At 39.3% G+C, this 13,632-nt stretch overlaps 1 protein-coding gene and 1 non-coding gene across 3 annotated transcripts in view; both read left to right on the forward strand.

The window, feature by feature from the left end:
- DGKB (diacylglycerol kinase beta) overlaps window positions 1-13,632 on the forward strand; it is an 869,780-nt gene that overhangs the window by 433,589 nt on the left and 422,559 nt on the right. The gene's annotated exons all lie outside the window — the stretch shown is intronic.
- TRNAC-GCA (transfer RNA cysteine (anticodon GCA)) lies at window positions 10,137-10,208 on the forward strand. Its single transcript has one exon. It is a non-coding gene; the product is annotated as a tRNA-Cys (tRNA).

Genomic DNA, 13,632 nt, shown 5'->3' on the forward strand with positions numbered 1-13,632 from the left:
GCACATTCAAAGTAGTTCAAGGCTGTTTGAACTTAAGTGTTCATGCTATTTAGAATATATTTTCAGAAGCTAAATAAATGAATCATTTACACTTGCAGGCTTTGTAAATGTGTGCTCGTGCTACGTCACCTTATATGTGTCCTACCCTTTGTGACCATATGGACTGTAGCCTGCCCAGCTCCTCTGTCTGTGGGGATTCTTCAGGCAAGAGTACTGGAGTGGGTTGCCATGCCTTCCTCTTCCTGACCCAGTGATTGTTGAATCCATGTCTCTTATGTCTCCTGCTTTGGCAGATGGGGGTACTTTACCAATAATGCCACCTGGGAAGCCCAGGCTTTGTAAATACCTAAGAGGAAATTCCAGTCCATTTTAGTTCGCTGATTCCGAGAATGTCGACGTTCACTCTTTCCATCTCTTGTTTGATCACTTCCAATTTGCCTTGATTCATGGACCTGACATTCCAGGTTCCTATGCAATATTGCTCTTTACAGCAACCGACCTTGCTTCTATCACCAGTCACATCCACAACTGGGTATTGTTTTTGCTTTGGCTACATCCCTTCATTCTTTCTGGAGTTATTTCTCCACTGATCTCCAGTAGCATATTGGGCCCCTGCTGACCTTGGAGTTCCTCTTTCAGTATCCTATCATTTTGCCTTCTCATACTATTCATGGGGTTCTCAAGGCAAGAATACTGAAGTGGTTTGTCATTCCCTTCTCCAGTGGACCACATTCTGTCAGACCTGTCTACCATGACCCACCCGTATTGGGTGGCCCCACGGGCATGGCTTAGATTCACTGAGTTAGACAAGGCTGTGGTCTGTGTGATTAGATTGACTAGTTTTCTGTGATTATGGTTTCAGTGTGTCTGCCCTCTGATGCCCTCTTGCAACACCTACCGTCTTACTTGGGTTTCTCTTACCTTGGACGTGGGTATCTCTTCACGGCTGCTCCAGCAAAGCGCAGCTGCTGCTCCTTATGTTGGACGAGGGGTATCTCCTCACCACCACCCCTCCTGACTTTGAACGTGAAATAGCTCCTCTAGGCCCTCCTGCGCCCCTGCAGCCACCGCTTCTTGGACATGGGTTTGCTGGTCTCAGCCGCCACCCCTGGACTCAGGCAGGGGGTAGCTTCTCCCAGCCACCGCCCCCGGCCTCAGGAGGAGGGTAGCTCCTCTCCGCTGCTCCTGCGCAGTCGCAGCCTGGGACTCTCAGCTGCTGCCCCTGACCTTGGATGTGGGGTAGTTCCTCTTGGCCACGCTCTGTGTGCCATCGCAGCTATGGACAGAGGTCGTGACATTGTACAGGAGACAGGGATCAAGACCATCCCCATGGAAAAGAAATGCAAAAAAGCAAAATGGCTGTCTGAGGAGGCCTTACAAATGGCTGTGAAAAGAAGTGAAAAGCAAAGGAGAAAAGGAAAGATATGAGCATCTGAATGCAGAGTTCCAAAGAATAGCAAGAAGAGATAAGAAAGCCTTCCACAATGACCAGTGCAAAGAAATAGAGGAAAACAACAGAATGGGAAAGACTAGAGATCTCTTCAAGAAAATTAGAGATACCAAGGGAATATTTCATGCAAGATGGCTCGAAAATGACAGAAATGGTAAGGACCTAACAGAAGCAGAAGATATTAAGAAGAGGTGGCAAGAATACACAGGAGATCTTCACGATCTTCACGACCCAGATAATCACGATGGTGTGATCGCTGACCTAGAGCCAGACATCATGGAATGTGAAGTCAAGTGGGCCTTAGAAAGCATCACTACGAACAAAGCTAGTAGAGGTGATGGAACTCCAGTTGAGTTACTTCAAATCCTGAAAGATGATGCTGTGAAAGTGCTGCACTCAATATGCCAGCAAATTTAGAAAACTCAGCAGTGGCCACAGGACTGGAAAAGGTCCGTTTTCATTCCAGTCCCAAAGAAAGGCAATGCCAAAGAATGCTCAAAGTACCGCACAATTGCACTCATCTCACACGCTAGTAAAGTAATGCTCAAAATTCTCCAAGCCAGGCTTCAGCAATATGTGAACCATGAACTTCCAGATGTTCAAGCTGGTTTTAGAAAAGGCAGACGAACCAGAGATCAAATTGCCAACATCTGCTGGATCATGGGAAAAGCGAGAGAGTTCCAGAAAAACATCTATTTCTGCTTTACTGACTATGCCAAAGCCTTTGACTATGTGGATCACAATAAACTGTGGAAAATTCTGAAAGAGATGGGAATACCAGACCACCTGACCTGCCTCTTGAGAAACGTGTATGCAGGTCAGGAAGCAACAGTTAGAACTGGACATGGAACAACAGACTGGTTCCAAATAGGAAAAGGAGTACATCAAGGCTGTATATTGTCAGCCTGCTTATTTAACTTATATGCAGAGTACATCATGAGAAACGCTGGGCTGGAAGAAGCACAAGGTGGAATAAAGATTGCTGGGAGAAATATCAATAACCTCAGACATGCAGATGACACAACCCTTATGGCAGAAAGTGAAAAGGAACTAAAGAGCCTCTTGAGGAAAGTGGAGAGTGAAAAAGTTGGCTTAAAGCTCAACATTCAGACAACTAACATCATGGCATCTGGTCCCATCACTTCATAGAAAATAGATGGGGAACCAGTGGAAACAGTGTCAGACTTTATTTTTCGGGGCTCCAAAATCACTGCATGTGGTGATTGCAGCCATGAAATTAAAAGACGCTTACTCCTTGGAAGGAAAGTTATGACCAACCTACACAGCCTATTCAAAAGCAGAGACATTACTTCGCCAACAAAGGTCCATCTAGTTAAGGCTATGGTTTTTCCTGTGGTCATGTATGGATGTGAGAGTTTGACTGTGAAGAAAGCTGAGCGCCGAAGAATTGATGCTTTTGAACTGTGTTGTTGGAGAAGACTCTTAAGAGTCCCTTCGACTGCAAGGAGATCCACCCAGTCCATTCTGAAGGAGAGCAGCCCTGGAATTTCTTTGGAAGCAATGATGCTAAAGCTGAAACTCCAGTACTTTGGCCATCTCATGCGAAGAGTTGACTCATTGGAAAAGACTCTGATGCTGGGAGGAATTGGGGGCAGGAGGAGAAGGGGACGACAGAGGATGAGATGGCTGGATGGCATCACTGACTCAATGGACATGAGGCTGAGTGAACTCCGGGAGTTGATGATGGACAGGGAGGCGTGCATGCTGTAATTCATGGGGTTGCAAAGAGTTGGACACGACTGAGCGACTGAACTGAACTACTGAAGAGGAAATTCAGTTAGCTGTTCAACTATATTTAACATTATCACTTGATATTTTAAAAAAGGAGGTGGGAAAATAGATTAAATGTTAAGTAACTAAAAATTAAGTTTTCTCTTATCAAAATGTGTGTGTTTATATTTACCTTTGGCCAGTTTTGGTTGGATGTGTTAAGGTTTAAAATTCATTCCTTTTCTATGATGAACTGTTCTAGATCAAAATGTATCAAAGCAAATTGGTGAAAAATGCATTGCTTGTCATCCTACTATTTCCTGGGCTGTATAAGCAACTTAGATTTTAAAGCAACAGCTCATTGTGGTACTCTCTTTTAGATCCTCACATTCAGTTAACATTACTTGAAGTTATTTAGTTTAAAAATGTTTTTAATTGAAATCTTCTAATCTCAATGCCCTTTTCAAAATTCTTCATGCTTTGTTCTTGTTTTACTCTTCCTGTTATTTAACTTATAATCCTTTGGGAGTAATTAGAATTTAGGTAGATACAAAGCAAAACGTACCTTAAATAATTGCTTGTCAACAGCAGGTAATTTGGTCTCCCTAGGCACATTTGAAATTTTTGGAGATGAGTTGGTTGTCACAACTTAGGAGGGATACTACTGACATCTATTAAATAGAAACCATGGCTTTTCCTAAATAGTATATAGTACAGTCCTTAGTATAAATACTATACACAGCAGTATACAGTACAGCCCACCACAATGAAGAATTACTCAGTTCTAATTCTATAGACCTGAGATTGGAAAACCCTGCTTAAAAGGAATAAGCATACATTTGTCTTAAGAGTCTATAATTCACCTTATAGAATTTTAGCAGAATGTTTTCTTTTTTGCTCAAAATCTTTTAAAACATACACAAATAAAAAACTACATGAAATTGAGTTTGAAAAGTATTATATAAAGTATAAAGTAAAAATTAGCCTGCCTAGCTTTTTGGAAGCAGAAAGATAATTTTCAGCATATGTAAAAAGTTTCTTAATGACATAAAAATCCTAAAATTTTCCCTTTTTAATGCTAATTTTCTTCAAATATTTCTTTCATAACCAAACTGTGGACACAGTTGTTATGATGCTATTAATAGAGATTAATAACTCATGGGGAATATGTTTAGATGGATAGTTAGCTTAGTAAATAATAAAAAAGGCTAAAATATTTTTACTGTTCCACATGTAAAACTGTCTCAGTCTGCCTACTGGTTATTTCTTTTGAATTACCAGTGTCTCTACATCCATTATAGCAACTGGATCATCAGGTCTTGCCTTTTATGAACAGTGTATGGCTCTAATTTAAAGGTCATTAGACCAAGTCACTTAAGTGACCTGCCAAGGGCATGTACCCAATGATTAGCCAAATGAGAGAGAATTCCTTGTTGGGCAGAATGATCTTTCCTGTGCTGCTTCATGGAGACAACTTGATAACACTCTTTTCAAGACATGGTAGAAATGTAGCAAAAGAGTATAATTTCCAGAACAGTCATTCTTGTTTCCAGCGAAGTCTAACTTTTAAACCACTCAGAATATTTCTCTTTTATTTTCCTTCAATCTCGATCTAACATCACAAATGAAACCTAGGACTCCCCTGAAACAAATGAAGATGAAGTTTGGAATCATGCATAAAGAAAATTTTAACTGAAGTTGGAGAAAGTTACCAAGATCAGAGTTACAGAGTGGACGAAACAGAAAATACTAACCCACTTGTCTTAAAAATGGTTTTTCTATTTGTATTCATGGCAGGGCCACCAAATCAGAGACTGCTAAAAATAACTTATCAAGGGGATTTGAAGTAGCGATAGTTTTCTAAAATAGAAAAAAAAAAAAAAAGTAGGAATAGTTAAAAAAATAATTAACTTTTTACCATGGAAATGTTTAAACCAGAAACTGGAGAGAATGGTTATATATGTTAAAGCCACTTCAATAATTAATAGAATCTTGCCAATTTTTATTTCAGCTGTAAGGATTATAGTATGTGTCTCTAACTGCTAAAGGCATTATTATACAGTTACTATTTATCACATTTAACAAAATTAGCAATAATCTCTTAATGTTTTCACAATCCTAATAGAAAAAAATGACACATTAAATTGGGCTAATTGGGTATAATTTAATGGATGAACTATTTTGAAATATGTAGATAGGGTCTAGGGATTTCACAAGTAACAAGTGGCCTGGCTCCAATTTGGGAAGAGAGTGTTGCTTTTACAATTCTCTTGTCTGGAATTCAGCAGGGAGTGAGAATAGTTGCCTACACTCAGAGAAAGGAACTATAACCAGTTCACTGGGAATGCTGTTTTCCAAGAACATTGGATTTTGTTTTTTTCAAGTTTAAATTTAAGCTACTAGTGTGCTTCCTAGGAAACTCTTTTGGAATGTATCTTATAATATTTTGAAAGTAACACAATAAATATATAATACAAAAATTTAATAGACAGTCACTCTCAGGTCTTAATAAATCAATGTTAGACATTTCCAAAGTGACTCTTTGAGGAGAACAAAGCAATTAATTTATTCAGTATGCCTATATGCCTCCGTTCAGAACTGGGGGTGCAAAGAAAAGGACAGGTTTTACTTCTGGCATATATGTCAGATTTTTTAATAATTATCTTTATATAGTATAGTGCATTATTTAGTTATTAGAGATATACAGTATACATGCTATTGCAATCCTTGTTATACAGATAAAGAATCTGAAGCAGAGAAAGACTTAATCACATTAATCACCCAGCTAATAGGTAGTAGAATTAGCATTCAAACGTCGATGTGGTCTTAATCTGAAACTCAGGCTCTTTCTACTGCAGTATGCTGTGTTTCCTATGAAACATATTTAGCAGCAGTTTTATATCTTGTGACTCATAATTATTTGTAGAGAACATTTGTATATAATAATTATATCCAAACAAGATGGCATATGACTGTTTTATTGACATCATCCGTATTACACTGTGTTCTAATATATAAACATTTATATTTTGTATGTAGCCTTGTAGTATAGTTTTAGCACAGATATTCTTAGGGATCTAGAGCTCACTGTAGACGAGCCTGTCTTCTAGGTTGTTAACTGAACTGTGTGAAGGAAGCATTTCTTCAGTATAGAGGAATAACCTATTTTTTGTTAATCAAAAAGGTTGTACCTATGACAAACTTTTTTGGGGAATGTCTTTTACCAGTTGTTTGAAAGACTGTATCTCTTTAGTTTAAACAACTTTCATGAACAAGAGAAATTGAAGTCTGTCTTCTCAGTTTCCATGATATCTTCTGTCAAAGGAGATGTTGTCAACATTAAATGACTTTTAGAGAACTTATGATTGATAATTTTTACCTTCAAATATGCTTTTAAAGAGAATTTTTTAAGAAACAGAGGAAAGGATATTATCGATTTGATCTGAATTTGCAGCTTCCTATTATTGACATTTATATTTTATCTTAGCATCAACAAATTCTGACTTTTTTGACTCAGAAAACACTAAATTAGCAATAGTCCATTCCTGTGTTTGCTCAGACACTAGGCTGTGTCTGACTCTTTGTGACCTCATGGACTGTAGCCCACCAGTCTCCTCTGTCCATGGGATTTTTCCAGGAGTGAATACTGGGGTGAGTTGCCATTTCCTCCTTCAGGGGATCTTCCCAACCCAAGGACTGAACCCGTGTCTCTTGTGTCTCCTGGCTCAGGAAGCATAATGTGATAGTTGGTATGGGGCTGTTGATCAAACCTGGGTTTAGGTTCAACTTAGTCGAACACATTCAGTTCAGATCTGGTTAGTTTTATACTTTTTCTTGTCTCAATGTTTTCTTCACAAAAAGAGTTAGGTTTCTTGATCTCAATAGCTTGTTTTATTTTTTTTAGTAATCTTCTGTAAATCAAAAGTCAGTGGGTGGCATAACCAAATGAAGAGTCAACAAATCCTTTCACCCCCCAAACAAGTCTAAAGCTGGACAAACATAAAGCAAACAGTTATTTGCTCTAGAATTAAAGCAAAAATATAAAGGGAAGGGTGTTGATTCATGAAAAATGTGAACTTTAGGTGAGAATACTTCAAGTCTATATATCATTTTTGCCTGGATATGCTCCTACACTCCCTTCCCCTGTGTCAGTCTGGTAGTTAAATCAGGGAGGGGCTTTCTTGCTGCCCCTGCCAATTGAGGCTCAGTTAGTTTGGAGTATTGTTACTTAAAGTGGTCATCTCAGGAGCAAAGTGACAAAGATGATGAATACTTTATTAAGATTTAGTGCACAGGCCCGTATGGCATATGCAGGTCCAGGAGACTGTCCACAAACTTAACAGAAGTTTAGGAGGTCAAGAAGACATAGAGGGCTTGGCAAACTTTCCATGTATCACAAGTTGACAAAAACTTAGATCTTAGATGCATTCTTTTTAATTTTTTTATTAATTTATTTATTTTAATTGGCGGCTAATTACTTTACAATACTGTGGTGGTTTCTGCCATGCATCGTCATGAATCAGCCATGAGTGTACATGTGTCCCACCATCCTGAACCCCCCTTCTACCTCCCTCCCCACCCCTCTGGGTTGTCCCAGAGCACCAGCTCTGGGTACCCTACATTACACATCAAATTTGCACTGGTCATCTCTTTTACACATAGTAATATAATTCAATGCTATTCTCTCATTTCGTCCCACCCTCACCTTCTCCCACATTGTCCAAAAGTCTGTACTTTACATCTCTGTTTCTTTTGCTGTCTTGTTGCAGGCTTTCTTGTAACAAAACAGTCCTAAGAAACCTGCAGTCTTTGGCTATAGAACCACTGAGTGGCACAGACGTCTGAGAGCCTTATAAGAAGTAAAACCCAGGATGAACTTGAAAACACAGTCTAAAGTTTAAGTGTACTATCTGGGTCACAAGTAGACCCATCAGAAAATAAAAGCCTTAATGGCTGAGGTTCACTTCAGTTCAGTTCAGTTGCTCAGTCGTGTCTGACTCTTTACGATCCCATGAATCACAGCACGCCAGGCCTCCCTGTCCATCACCAGCTCCCAGAGTTCACTCAGACTCATGTCAATCAAGTCAGTGATGCCATCCAGCCATCTCATCCTCTGTCATCCCCTTCTCCTCCTGCCCCCAATCCCTCCCAGCATCAGAGTCTTTGCCAATGAGTCAACTCTTTGCATGAGGTGGCCAAAGTACTGGAGTTTCAGCTTCAGCAAACATTGACCAAATTTTTCTTTGGACACTAAGCTATATAATGACAGAGGCTGCTCTTACAATGCCAGGCTTGAAAAAGCAAACTGAACGGAGATATACATTGTAAATCATGCATTGCTGGAGAGAGAAATTTCATAAATTTAGTCTAGGCAAACTAAACAAACAAACTAGCAGAACAACAGCAATAGCTTTAAGCAAAGAAAGCAATACTCTGATTGTTTTATTATCTAAAAAGCCCAATATTCAACAAAATTATGAGATGTTCAAAGAAACAGTGTGACCCTACTTATGAAAAAAAAAGATAGAAATTTGTCTGAATTTTTCCAAATGTTGAAAATAGTAGGCCAAGTTTTTGAATTAGCTATTATAAATATGTTAAAAATAAAATAAAGCTTATTAAAAGAATTAAAGTATATATGAAGATAATGACTCAGTGAATAGATTATATACAAGGGCAAAAATATTTAAAAAGCAGTGGGAATTGTGAAAGTGTTAGTACAATAACTGAAACATGAAAAGTTCACTAGAAGGGCTCAATAGCAGATTGATGAAAAAAGAGAAGGAAAAGAGAACCAGTGGACATGAACACAGAGCAATAGAAATTTTCTTATCTGAGCACACAAAAATACTGAAGACAAATGAACAGACTATGGGACTTTGGTGACAATATTCAGTTCAGTTCAGTTCAGTTCAGTCGTTCAGTCATGTCCGACTCTTCGCGACCCCATGAATTACAGCACACCAGGCCTCCCTGTCCATCACCAACTCCCGGAATTCACTCAGACTCACGTCCATCGAGTCAGTGATGCCATCCAGCCATCTCATCCTCTGTCATCCCCTTCTCCTCCTGCCCCCAATCCCTCCCAGCATCAGAGTCTTTTCCAATGAGTCAGCTCTTCGCATGAGGTGGCCAAAGTACTGGAGTTTCAGCTTTAGCATCATTCCTTCCAAAGAAATCCCAGGGCTGATCTCCTTCAGAATGGACTGGTTGGATCTCCTTGCAGTCCCAGGGACTCTCAAGAGTCTTCTCCAACACCACAGTTCAAAAGCATCAATTCTTCATTGCTCAGCTTTCTTCAGAGTCCAACTCTCACATATACCAAAATACAGATAATGAGAGTCCTAGAATGAGAAAGGGGGGTTGAGATACAGTGGTTTGAAACTCTCAAAATGATGAAAAATACTAATTGAAACTCCTGGAAATCAAGAAGTAATCAAATAAGATAAATATTAAGTGAATCACACTGAGACATGCCATATGTCACACTGCTCAAAGATGAAATCACCATCTTGAAAGTTGCAAGAGAGAAAGAACTCATACAGTGGTATGACTGAACTGAAAATGGGCAACTTCTAATCAGAAACAGTGAAGGTGATAAGAAGGTAGAGTAATTTATTCAAAGTACTGCAAGAAAAAAAAAAACTGTCAACAAGAATAATTTATTGGGCAATATTATCCTTAGTAATAAATGTGAGTAAAGATCTTTTCAGACAAAGACTGAAAGATTTCCTATACAATTTCTTGCCATGCAAAACATGCTATAAGAAGTCTTTCAAGATGAGAGAAAGTGACACCAGTGAATAACTCAGATTTACAGGAAGTAGTTAAGATTTCCGGAAATGGTAAATATGTAAGGAAATATAAAAAGATTCTGTGAGTCCAGTTTTCCTGTTTTATCTGTTAATTATTTTTAAATACACAATATGGTATCAAGTAGTCATTATAATGGGCTTCCCTGGTGGCTCAGTCGGTAAAGCGTCTGCCTGCAATGCAGGAGACCCAGGTTCAATTCCTGGGTCGGGAAGATCCCCTGGAGAAGGAAATGGCAATTCACTTCAGTACTCTTGCCTGGAGAATCCCATGTACAGAGGAGCCTGGTGGGCTACAGTCCATGGGGTTACAAAGAGTCTGACATGACTGAGTGACTAACAGTTTCATAGAGGAAAACTGGTAAATATCTTTGTGACTTTGGATTAGGCAAAGTGAGTTTTCTTGCCCTTTAAAAGACAGAAGTAAGAAAATTTTCAAAAAGATAAAATCGGAAAAATATTTGCAAATTCTCTTGATGAAAGTGAAAGTGGAGAGTGAAAAAGTTGGCTTAAAGCTCAACATTCAGAAAACGAAGATCATGGCATCCGGTCCCATCACTTCATGGGAAATAGATGGGGAAACAGTGGAAACAGTGTCAGACTTTATTTTTCTGGGCTCCAAAATCACTGCAGATGGTGACTGCAGCCATGAAATTAAAAGACGCTTACTCCTTGGAAGGAAAGTTATGACCAACCTAGATAGCATATTCAAAAGCAGAGACATTACTTTGCCAACAAAGGTCCGTCTAGTCAAGGCTATGGTTTTTCCTGTGGTCATGTATGGATGTGAGAGTTGGACTGTGAAGAAGGCTGAGCACCGAAGAACTGATGCTTTTGAACTGTGGTGTTGGAGAAGACTCTTGAGAGTCCCTGGGACTGCAAGGAGATCCAACCAGTCCATTCTGAAGGAGATCAGCCCTGGGATTTCTTTGGAAGGAATGATGCTAAAGCTGAAACTCCAGTACTTTGGCTACCTCATGCGAAGAGCTGACTCATTGGATAAGACTCTGATGCTGGGAGGGATTGGGTGCAGGAGGAGAAGGGGACGACAGAGGATGAGATGGCTGGATGGCATCACTGACTCGATGGACGTGAGTCTCAGTGAACTCCGGGAGTTGGTGATGGACAGGGAGGACTGGTGTGCTGAGATTCATGGGGTCGCAAAGAGTCAGACACGACTGAGTGACTGATCTGATCTGATCTGATGTCTGATAAATGACTTGTATCCATATTATGTAAATACGTATCATCCAAGAATAATAAAACAACTTGATTAATAAAATGGACAAATGAATATATATTTCACCAAAAACTTTTATTTACTTTTTTAAGGTACAGAATAAATTATATTTGATTTAATGCTTTTAGTATCAAACATTAATTTGTTCAAGGTATATGAGCCTACAGGTTGAAAAAAGTCACTTTGATTCTCAACTACTCCTCCCCATTGTAGGCCCTCCAATGACAGAGATGTCCAGGAAATTGTAATTTTGAGAAAATTATTCTGGGTTGTTTCAGCGTTGCATATGATATAGACTTAAAATTTTTTTTCAAATAGTTTTTAAAAAAACAAATAAGTACATGAAGAGCATAGCATTCTTAATCAATAGGAAAGTAAATTACAATAATAAACTGCTGCATCATTTCAGTTCAGTCACTCAGTCATGTCTGACTCTTTGCGATGCCCCGTACTGCAGCACACCAGGCCTCCCTGTCCATCACCAACTTCCGGAGTTTACTCAAACTCATGTCCATTAAGTTGTTGATGCCATCCAACCATCTCATCCTCTGTCGTCCCCTTCTCCTCCTGCCTTCAATCTTTCCTAGCATCAGGGTATTTTCAGATGAGTCATTTCTTTGCATCAGGTGGCCAAATTATTGGAGTTTCAGCTTCAACATCAATCCTTCTAATGAATATTCAGGACTGATTTCCTTTAAGATGGACTGGTTGGATCTCCTTGCAGTCCAAGGGGCTGTCAAGAGTCTTCTCCAACACCACAGTTCAAAAGCATCAATTCTTTGGTGCTCAGCTTGTAGTCCAACTCTCACATCCATACATGACTACTGGAAAAACCATAGCTTTTTGGACCTTTGTTGGCAAAGTAATGTCTCTGCTTTTGAATATGCTATCTAGGTTGGTCATAACTTTTCTTCCAAGGAGTAAGCGTCTTTTAATTTCATGTCTGCAATCACCATTTGCAGTGGTTTTGGAGCCCCCCCCAAATAAAGTTGGTCACTATTTCCACTGTTTCCCCATCTATTTGCCATGAAGTGATGGGACCGGATGCCATGATCTTAGTTTTCTGAATGTGAGCTTAAGCCAACATTTTCACTCTCCTCTTTCATTTTCATTAATAGGCTTTTTAGTTCTTCTTTGCTTTCTGCCGTAAGGGTGCTGTCATCTGCATATCAGAGGTTATTGATATTTCTCCCAGCAATCTTGATTCCAGCTTGTGCTTCTTCCAGCCCAGCGTTTCTCATGATGTACTCTGCATATAAGTTAAATAAACAGGGTGACAGTATACAGCCTTGACATACTGCTTTTCCTATTGGAACCAGTCTGTTGTTCCATGTCCAGTTCTAACTTGCTTTCTGACCTGCATACAGATTTCTCAAGAGACAGGTCAGGTAGTCTGGTATTCCCATCTCTTTTATAATTTTCCACAGTTTGTGGTGATTCACACAGTCAAAGGCTTTGGCATAGTCAGTAAAGCAGAAATGGATGTTTTTCTGAGACTCTCTTGCTTTTTCCATGATCCAGCAGTTGTTGGCAATTTGATCTCTGGTTCCTCTGCCTTTTCTAAAACCGGCTTGAACATCTGGAAGTTCACGATTCACAAATTGTTGAAGCCTGGCTTGGAGAATTTTGATCATTACTTTACTAGCTTGTGAGATGAGTGCAATTGTGCAGTAGTTTGAGCATTCTTTGGCATTGCCTTTCTTTGGGATTGGAATGAAAACTGAGCTTTTCCAGTCCTGTGACCACTGCTGAGTTTTCCAAATTTGGTGGCATATTGAGTGCAGCACTGTCTCAGCATCATCTTTTAGGAAATGAAATAGCTCAACTGGAATGCCATCACCTCCACTAGCTTTATTTGTAGTGATGCTTACTGAAGTATACTGCTGCATACCCAGTAGGAAATCTATGATCAAAAGCCAGGTAATACTAAGTGACGGAGAGAACGTGCAAAACATGAAACCCACATTAATTTCTGATGGGTTATGTGGAACAACCACTTTGAATAAGTTAGGCAATTTCTTAAAAATTTAATTCATCCAAGAGAAATGAAAAGTTATGTGGGTGTAACTACTTGTATCTCTATTCAGTAACATTTAAAAATTTTAATGGAGGCTTATGATTTGTTACTTCTTACTCAAAAGAGAATAATGTACATCAGTGTCACAATGTAGCAGAAGTAGTATCACCTGGAACTTGGAAATGCAAATTATCAAGCATTACCCCAGACCTCCTGAATCAGAAACTTTGGGCAGGGGTGGCAGCAATCTATTTTAGTAAGCCTTCACCTTGATTCTATTGTATGCTCAAATTTCAGAGCCACATACTTTCGTATTCCTATAGTAGTGTGGTTCTCTTTCTCTGGGAGAAAATAAATACACAGCTCCTAAGTCTCCACAAGC

Source organism: Bos mutus, chromosome 4 (genome assembly GCF_027580195.1).
Source record: "Bos mutus isolate GX-2022 chromosome 4, NWIPB_WYAK_1.1, whole genome shotgun sequence".
NCBI lineage: Eukaryota > Metazoa > Chordata > Mammalia > Artiodactyla > Bovidae > Bos > Bos mutus.